This window comes from Triticum dicoccoides, chromosome 4B, assembly GCF_002162155.2.
Source record: "Triticum dicoccoides isolate Atlit2015 ecotype Zavitan chromosome 4B, WEW_v2.0, whole genome shotgun sequence".
In the NCBI taxonomy this organism is placed as follows: domain Eukaryota; kingdom Viridiplantae; phylum Streptophyta; class Magnoliopsida; order Poales; family Poaceae; genus Triticum; species Triticum dicoccoides.
In genome coordinates, this window is record NC_041387.1 from 109,191,882 (window position 1) to 109,202,327 (window position 10,446).

The following is a 10,446-nucleotide window of genomic DNA, read 5'->3' on the forward strand; positions in this document are numbered from 1 at the left end:
ACTGGAAACAACAATTTTATATTCTATTACTAGTTTTTTACTTAAAATTTTCTTTTCTATTACTATTTTTTTACTTAAAATTTTCAATTTTTTTACCATTTATAAAAATTGTATTAGCAACACCATTGAAAATACCTACATTTACTAAAAAATTATATTACCAAAAATACCCTAGCTCTAACCCTAACATCTATCCATCCATCCATCTATCTATCCAAGTATTACTAAAAAACTATTCCCAACTCATCCATTTATGCAATGCAGGAGGGAGGGAGGAAGGAATGGAGGGAGAGGGTGGGGGGGAGACATACCGGGGGAGAGATGGCGGCAGCGGGCGGCTACAGCGGGCGACGGCGGCAACATCAAGGGAATGCGGGTGATGACGGCAGCAGGGGAGATGGAGAGGACAGAGAAGTGGAGAGGGAGAGTGAGGCCGTGCGCGGTATCAGATAAGGTGGGATTAGGAGTAGTGCGGGTGAGCAGACCACACTGTTGCTAGTCCACTCAGATGTAGCGCGGGCCCGTAGCCCACACTGCTGCTAAGTTGGGCCGATGAGGTGCGCCCGGGCTGGTCACAGTAGCAGTGCTCGTAGGGCGTCCCGCGCTACTGTAAGCGCTACTATTAACTGCCTTAGCAGTAGCGCGGGCCCAGGGGCAACACTACTACTACGGGTAGCCCCGATGAGTAAGGGGGACCACTTACTAGCAGCGAGGTGTCGCAACCCTGCGCTACTACTAAACACTTACCTGTAGCGCTGGTACATGTAGCGTTGCGCCATAACCCCGTGCTACTGTTAAGGTCCTATCTGTAAGCTTTTTCCTAGTAGTGCTAACTTCACGGAAATGGCGGTACACCCCCACGGACACATGAACACAGGAGCAGCAGCATGGAATGGCAAGGGCTAATCTGACATAGCTGTTGAACCCAGTAATTCTTGGTGATTAACAATAAATTAATGCATAGTTTTTTATCACTTGGTTTGACCAGGGGAAATATCTGGTGCACTGGGCCATTTGATGCTATCGGTGCACCCGTTTTGATTTAGCCATTTTACAATTATCGAATAAGTCTAAATCTCCTTTTATGTCATAATACTAACAAGAACATATCGTGCTATAATTTTTTCAGGTCCGGAGCCAAAACATAACATGAGAAACGAAAATGACAAATCTCATTGATGTTAACAAAATGGGCAGAATTCAAGGCCGAATTCACGGTAGCTACTATTCACACTATTGCTTCTTCTTTTTGTTCTACATACTCCCTCTTTCCCTTAATACAAGACGTTTTTAGCTCAATTATCTTATACCAAGGGACAAAGGTAGTATTTGTTTTCAGTTTGGACCTCAAAGTTTATACCATAGTGCATATATGTTGTACTTACATCCACACATATATTTTTGATGTTTTTCCAATGCTTCAAATGGTAGCTATAGAGATCGGGTGCACCGGTAGCACCAAATGCCCCGGCGGATCAGATATGTTTCCGGTTAGACCATATACTCGCTCTGTTACTTTTTACTCCGCGTATTAGATGCGTTAAAAGCCAACAAAATTATATGAAAAATATTACTATCTACAATATCAAATAAATATAATATAAACATATATTTCATAATAGATCTAATGATATAGATTTTGTATTATGAAATTCAATAGACTAATATTTGTGTACGTTTGATCAAACTTTGAAGAAATTGACTTTAGAGAAACCTAATACGTGGATTAGAAAAGAAACGAAGGAAGTACTACTTAAGTTCATAGAGGTCAGGGTTTGATAGGGGTAGGCCCGAACCCAAAACCAAAATTTTCTGGTTACACCCCTGCGAAAGGGTCGCAGGGATGTTGCCGTGTGTAGTCGGTTATGTGGCTTGTGGCTGAGAGGTGTGATGATTGTTGCATACGTGCAGTGAAATCTAAGTTATGTAGAGCTCATCTAAGATGATCCAATGAAGTATGTACTAATTCATGTAGAGCTCTAACGGTGTCATACATCGGGGGTTGCTCACTAGAGGGGCCCGGCGGCAAGCCTATTGGTAGGCCCACGAGGCCCACCGTGCGTCCACCGACACGAGAGAGCTCGAAGGAAGGGATAGATCACATGTCTCCTTGTAAAAACCTGGCCTCCAACGTGTATATAAGGGGAGGCAAGATCGAAAATTGGTAGGCGCGGACGAGCACGCGCGCTCCTGGTATCGGCAACCGCCGAATCTGGTTTGGGGATGTGGGAAGTACGTTGTAGCACAGAGTATCTGTACGACACATTGAATAGCATATACCTATACAACGGAGTTGGTCGTTCAAACGTCCGTTTGATTCTCACGGCGCGGTTGGGTATGTGCCACCCAATCTGCGCGGCCTAGAGCAGCGCCCTCCGCAGCATGGTCTTCAAATCGTACGATCATGGGAAGCGCCGGCGGCGACTGCAACTTGGGGAGAATCCGATCCGAATGCTGCGTGCGGAAGAGAGCTCCCGACTGAAACTGCAGCAGAAATCTGGACACAGGACAAGATTCCCTGATTCAGAAACTAGTGTCAAGCAGTTTTCTGGAGCTTGGAAGCAAGTGCCAAGCTTGCTCACTTGAAGTACTAGTAGATGCGATGAGTGATGGTGTGCTCACGGCCCCTCGTTATTAAAGTATAGGCCTTCCTGGGCAGGGGCTCCAAAATGATTCGAAAACCAAACTGCATGTGTACAGCGCTCCATCCGCACGCTTGGTCCAAATTGCATGTGTCGGTAGCAGATTGGCTATCGAGCATATCATTTCAAAAAGCATTACATGCGACTTTTGAAAATTGCCATGAAAAAATTAACATGAAGTATAGAAGATAAAAGTTACTACAATGGCTAGTAGTTGAATATGTCATCAGTTTCTCAGAAGAAAAAAGTTTAATATGTCATCAGCAGCACACGAAGATTAAGATGAGATATTTGTTACAGTAGCACAAAACTTAGTTTTAAACATCATATAGCCACATAAGTTAGATGTTCAGAGAAATACAAATTACTAATCTCATAGTACATAATTTATTTCCACACCTCTGGCTACAGAGCACTCTATCATACAAGGGAAAAACAGAGAATTCAGTTACACACAGGATGCTTCCTGCTTGTACACATTTATCACAGTTCCACAGGATGTTCAGGAGCAGCTTTCTCGGCACCATGTAAGACAATCTTGGGATTGTTGCAGGTGTTCTTTCGATGCCCTCCCACTCCGCAGATTGAGCACCTAGCTTCTTTCCTTTTCTTTTGAGGGAGGTCACCCCTCTGTGGACATGTCGTGCTCTTGTGCCCTGGTCCACGACATATAGCGCAGAAGCGTGTTCGTTTGCTTGTACTATATCCTACAATAGTATCCAGATGTACCACCACCTTCCATTTTTTGCTCTTTGCACCGCGATCATCATATGGAGGCTTGCCTCTGCTGTTGGTTGGTTGATCGGCTTTCCGTTTGCGTTTCGGAGCTACTAAACCAATGAAATTTCCAAATGCACTACCTTCAGCATCACTCCTGTATCCATCCTGTGGTCCATGCAACACACTTAATTATGTACCTTTTGCCTTGTTGAACTCAATTCTATGGTCTAAACCCAGTCCACCATGATCATCAGCTAAAGGCGTTAGTTTATCCATTGCTGCCCTAAGAAGCTCCATTGTACAATCATATGCAATTGGGTTTGCGTCACCATGTTTGACGACCTCCAAAGCATGGGTATATAGATTTGAATGCCTGAATGTAATGGAGTTAACTGAAATCTGTTCTTTCTGCAGGTGTGCCAAGTGTTGTGGAAGTATATCTCTTGCACCTTTTGTCCACCTCTCGAAGATGTGTTTTGATGGTATCTTGTCTATACCCAAGAAATCAAGAACCTGCAATACAAACATAATTGATCATCATGTATGGCTTTCAAATGATGTTGACATCAAGCATCATGGCAAGCCTGACTGTCGCTGCCTTTGCGCACAGCAGCTCTGGCTAAAGCAGTGAAATCTTCTAGTCCCGTGCCATCTTGCTCTGCATTGATAGGTGTAAGAATGTGCATTGTATACTTAAGGAGCTCCATCGCCTTGTCACAAGATGCCGGGTTATTATCGAGTTGATGGTCATCTAGTCTTTTCTGCACGTCCCTCGCATCCCTCGTCCACCTCTTCAATATGTGCTTCACAGGTATTTCTTCAAAGCCAAGGAAATCCAGCACCTACAACAATTACATTGCGACCGATCAACTACTGCTCCCAAAATGATCTCACCTGCAAAGACATTACTAGCAAGGTGCCTGTGCTACGCTACGGAACCATGAAAATGAGATGTGCTATGATTTACTCTAGTTACATACCTAATTAATTCACTTTGGTATTCTGTCATAGACCATGGCTCGAAGGCCTATGGAGTATAAACAGCTATAAATCATAATTGTCATATTGCAATGGAACAACCAGTTTTATTCTCAGATATAGAGTTACAGTTATAAATCATATCATGGGCAAGGTGAATATGAACAATGTATACAAACATGACAAACCCTGGTGCTCTTGAAACCTTGGTAGTCCAGAGATATTGGACTAAAAAAGGTTTGCCCGAGCTCCTGGGCATAGATGAGTTGAATAGAGGTCGACAAATGGAACATATATGATCTTTTTCATAGTAATATGACAGCAGATAGACTGCACATAAATACAGAACAATATAAGGCATGCTTGTTTTCCAAACACACATGTTGTAGTACGAAAGAAGAATGGATTTCTCATGTTGATCAAGGAGAAGAATCCTACCATTTACAAATTATTTATTAGATTAATGACTATTAGGCTCACAAGTCCGAACTACAGAGTTTTCAGTAAACCACTTGGTCAACATGTGACGACGGTCGGATACAATTTTTCATCGACTTTGAAAGTGTCTTCTGCAATCATCAACCTTGTACCACTAATTTTATAGTGACTATTTTTTGCAAATTCTTCCCCTGGAACATATACAGTTTTTTCTTCTAAAAACACAAGTGAGTGTTTTCTTCTAAAACAAAAGTGTTGTAGCATCAAAGAAAAAAGGGCTTTCAAGTTTGCTCTGAATTGCCCACCTTATTTCTGATTACATGTGTGCTAACCGAAGAAAGCCCTAATTTCTCTATTTATGGACAGAACCATACCATGTAGAACACATCAAACCTAACACATAAGTCATAGTTCTTTGTGCCTTTCCAACACGTACCTTGAAGCATTCAGTTGTCTCTAAGTAGGTCCAGAATACACACCTGAATCAAAACTCTCTGAATTCTATGTCAGTTAGTATCATTTACACAGTTCGCCATTTTTCAATATTCCAAAGCTTTTTCATTAGTCTGAAACTGATAAGCTCAAGCACTACAACTGACTGCTTCTAACTTCAGGCACTACAACTCTCTGCCTCCAACTTCAGGGACTACAACTGTGTCAGTCTTCTTCTCTGCATTTCCTCTGGTGGCCGTTCAACAGGTGCATGGCCAACACGAACCGAGCAGCAATGACAACATTTTCAGTTGTACGAACCGCACTCTGCCCTCACACCAACGTTGTGTCAACTGTACTGCACGGACACCATATGAGTTGAGTTACCTCTTCTTCTATCCAGGCGCTTGACGGTTGTCTTTGCCCGTTGACTGCTCCGAGTCGGGAGCCGACAAACTCAAGCCATCGCAGGTGCTGTTCAGGTCTACATGGAGTGCCGGCGGCGTGTCGCCCATGGACTCGGCAGCCGTGTCCAACAGATTTGGCTCCGGCAGACCTTCCGCCGTGCACTCAACATCTCCGAGATCTGGCAACCGGAACCTGCTCAGATGTCAGATCAGATCAAACGGTTAAGCTAGAGTATAGTAAAGGAATCAACATCACTTCATCTCGACCGGGGCTTGCGAGCGTACCTGTCGACTGGATCTCATAATTAAGAACTACTATAATCAATCTTCGTCGTCGCCATCCCTTCCGCCGCTCACACCAGTGATTAAGGCTGGTTATACATGCCAACTAGGCAACTTTGATGAGGTGGCATAGAATTAAATGAAGTAAGAGAGGATTGAGTATCATATTATGATACCGTATCATAATAAATGCTACACTAGTATGTGTCATGCATGACAATAAATAAAGTCATCTATGATACTACCATATGGTACTATGCATTAGGGAGGTAGTATCATACACTAGTATCATATGCATGATACTAACTTATGATACTACCCATTACAACCAGCCTAAGAGATTTTTCTCCGTACTCAGCATCTGGATCGAATATGTAGTACTATTTTTTCCGTCAGGGTCACGCCGTTTCTTGTCTGTGTACGGTAGGCAGATAACATCCTGTACCGTCGTTTTACCTTTCTGTACCAACGGAACATCATGTACACACATCGTGACGAATTGTTCCAAGCTGGTGTCCTCGCCCGTATTTCCATGACGAATAAATGCGAGCCCACATGCCTCGATGTCCAATTGGTCCACGAAGCGGGAGCGCGCGAGCTCGTCCGCGCTTTCGCCGCTTTCGAGGCAAGATAGCTCTCATTCCAATCTACTCTCATAGAAACAACTCACGGTAGACTTGTACATCTCTCTATAATCCCTCGCTCGAGGTATACTCACCATCAGTAACAAATACAATTAGGATCTAAGGTATTACTCCATCATGGAGACCCGAATCAGGGTAAATTCCCCATGCACCGTCAAGCTTATCGAAGATGAATCCAAGAAGTGTGTACCTGTACTGTAAAATCCCGGTCATTTTTAACCTCCGGGCCATATCCAAACGGTGGCATCAGAAAGGACGGGATAGGTACGTTAGACAACACATATGTGGGGGTCGCATTTCTCGGTGTGAGAAAGAAATAGCCAAGTATAAAATAATAAAAAAATGCACACAGCAGGACAACCAATGACATCCAAATTCGTTTGTGGCATGCTAACAACCCAACTAACATGGAATGGGCCGACCCATTTTTCTTCTTGTTGTTGTTCACACCGCGTACATAGTGCGCGTGTAGGTTTCACATGCCATATTACGATTTTGGAAACTTCTACATGCTGATTTTCTTCCTTTTTTGGTTTTCCTTCTTGTTCTATACTTTTTTCCTTTTCTCTATTTTTTTCTTCTTCTTCTTTCAGTTTTTCAATATTTTTTATTTTTTGTCATTTTTTCAAATCCGTGAAGTTTTTGTCAAATTCATGATTTTTTAGATCATGACCTTTTCCCAAATTCACGGACACTCTCGAAGGCGCGAACATTTTTAAAATTCATAGAAAAAATCAAATTTCGTGAGCTTTTCTCCACATCAATGAATTTTTTCATCATTTTTTCATATTTTGTGAACTTTTTTTCAAACTGATAAACTTTTTTGAATTGGTGAACTTTTTCAAATTCGTGAACTTTTCCTAATGCGCGGGCTTTTTCTCGAATTCACAAACTTTTTTCAAATCCATGAACTTTTGGATTTCTTATTTGATTTGGCATTATTCACACACATAACTGGCACGCAGGTCAACAACCTACTACCAACAGACACAAGGGATGACTAGCTACGACAGCGAGAAACTCGACATCACGAGGAAGCAGCTTGATCTTGCTGAATCAACGTATAAGCTGAAGACTGCACATGCGAGGTCAACTGCTTTGTAGCGTCACGACCCGTCTCCTCAGTCAATGATTTCCACTACTACCGAAAGGATATCAAATTAAACAAGCATTCAGCTGGACGAAACGCCTACTCTACCCAACCAGCTGATTGACAAGAGGGTGAAGATCACCAAACGAGGAGGGAGACCAATTTACACCCACCCACGACCGGATGCAGCTCTAGAAGAGCTTGGCTAGACGACATCACAAGGAAAAATGATTAGAATTTTCACGCGAACCACAAAGAGCACACCATTTGGGAGCTTTCCCCAAATAGCTTGCCACATAATTTGTTAATTCTAAGAGGAATCTTTGCACGCCAAATGTGCTTGAACTTGGTCGAAGGGGATCCAACAATAAGTCTCGAATATAGAGATTTCACGCAGAAACGATGAGAGGCATTATGGGGCCAGGTGACCTGGTCGGATAGGTCAGAGAGCACAAGGAAGATAGGAGCAAGGCATTGCCACTTCACTAGCTCTTCAGGAGAGAGTGAACATCGGATACCGAGGTCTCAGTTATTTCTATAGTTCTGAGATGGAAATCAATAGAGAAGAGCAATACGAAAAGGGAATCGTTGGATCGATAGAGGTGTATCGTTGTGCCACCAATCCATCAAAAAAGGAATGGAGGCCCCATTACCAACATGAACCCAAAACTCGTCCCTAACACGCACCAAATCCCGCCGAAACTAAGAGGCACCATCCGCCGAGGCAAACAAAGGGATATGGTTTGGAAAACATTTTGCTTTTAAAATTTGAAACCACAAGGAAGAGGAATCACCTGTTAGAATTTTCCACCACCATTTAATGATCAAACATTTGTTCAGACCAAAGTGTTTAGGATGGCCACCCCCAAGGTTTCTGGGTTTGCACATGAGTTTCTATTTAACCAGACTGTACTTATTTTTGCTATCAGCCTTGTTCCAAAAGGAAAAGCTATGTTGTTTGTCCAAACTGGCGTCAGTCCCTTCCGTGAGACAATAAAAACCCATTAGAAACATAGGAGGGAGGAAATACAAGCATTAATCAAACTCAGTTTGCCAACCGAGGTATTGCATCCACCATGCCATGGCATGATGCAATCTCCTACTTTAGTGACAGTCGGAGCAAAGTCTTTGGCACATAGTTTAAAAGGAGAGATGGGCATGCTGAGATACTTAAAGGGGAAAGAAGGGAACAATTAAGCAAATTAGCCACACGGAGCCTCTCCTCATCCGAGGAGCCCGTGAGAATGGCCTCGCTCTTGTTAAATTAGTCTTGAGTCCAGAAAGAGCTTCAAAGCAGAGGAGAATAAACTTCAAGTTGGCGATATAGAGTCATTGAGCTCAACAATAATGATTCTATTGTCTGCATACTATGGATGGACAGCCCAAAAGAAATTAAGTGGGAGGCCAAGGGTAGAATACGACCAGCATTAGCAGCCCTAGACAAGATACACAACATCGCATCGGAAACAAAGTTAAACATAAAAGGAGCTATATGGCCCCCTTGGCGCAAGACATGACTATTGGTAAAGTAGTGGCCAACAACCCCATTGACGGCAGCGGCCGTGTGGCCGCCAGTGACGAACGACATCAAACGATGAACATATGCACCATCAAAACCCTTAGCCAAAAGCACTGAGATGAGGAAATCCCAACTAAAAGAGTTGTAGGCTTTTTCAAAATCCAGTTTAAGAATAAGAGCCCTAGTACCTCTGGACCTTAGATTGTGAACAATTTCATGAAGACTTAGAATTCCATCATGAATGAAACGGCCTTTAATGAAAGCAATTTGAGAAGAGCTAATAACGCGATGAGCAAGAGGAGAGAGCCGACTAGCAAATGCCTTATGAGGTAATTTAGCAAAGTTATTGATGAGAGCAATAAGCCTATATTGAGAATGAAATTTGCGCCCTTAAATTTCTGGATCAAGGCGAGAATCACATAATTCAGTCTCAAAATATCTACACTTCCAAAGTAAAAGCCTTGGATGACCGCAACCAATTCCTTAAGAACATGCCAGAATTTCTTGAAAAGGTGACTGAAAACCCGTCCGGTCTAGGAGCAATATAAGAGTTAGACGAAGAAATAACAACACTGATTTCTTCGAAGGACGGGGGAATCATGAGGTCTGCGTTCTCGGCCTTCGAAACATGAGCCTCCGGCGACCAGAGAGAGGGGGAAGTAAGCAACCTGGACGAAGGGCGAGCAGTGAGCAGATCAACAAAGAAATCACAAACATGCTGAAGAATGGTAACAGGATCCGAAACACAAACCCCATTAAAAATCAAGTTAAAAATAGTGCAACGACTCGATGTCTGCCCGTTTGCAATCACAAAAAAGGCAGTTAACACATCGTCCTTTAAGATCCGATTTAGAAGGCCGCTTGTTGCGAGTATGCCTCCTATTGGCGATGCAAATCCATGAGAAGGGCCTCTAAATGATATCTACGGTCCCAACTAAGCTGAGGAAGCCCAACCGAGTCAGTCAGCTTGTCCAAATCATCAATATTTTTTTCAATAAAGGGCGACTTTATTATCTCAAAATGTAGCATCAAGCGGATACAAAGCATTATGAGTAACACCCGGCCTCTGCATAACTAAGATGCACACAGCCAAATCCAGAAGTCTGACAAAAATTCATGAAATAAAATTCGACAAATCGGCAACTGTAGAATCCTTTAGACACTATGCCTATGTCGAAGAAGGTGGTGGATCGATCCGTAGGTTATGCTGCCACCCATGTTGGGAAAAAACCTCCGTAGCCACCTGCTCCAATGGCGTACACACCACCATGAACAACGGTTGGTACTCCGGCCG

The 10,446-nt window shown here is 43.0% G+C and overlaps 1 long non-coding RNA gene across 1 annotated transcript; it reads right to left on the reverse strand.

Moving 5' to 3' along the window:
• Positions 1 to 2,990: 2,990 nt before the first annotated feature.
• Positions 2,991 to 5,988, reverse strand: LOC119293437. Its single transcript, XR_005143054.1, has 2 exons — positions 5,903 to 5,988; positions 2,991 to 5,810 (listed from the first exon to the last, which is right to left on the reverse strand). It is a non-coding gene; the product is annotated as an uncharacterized LOC119293437 (long non-coding RNA).
• Positions 5,989 to 10,446: the final 4,458 nt, after the last annotated feature.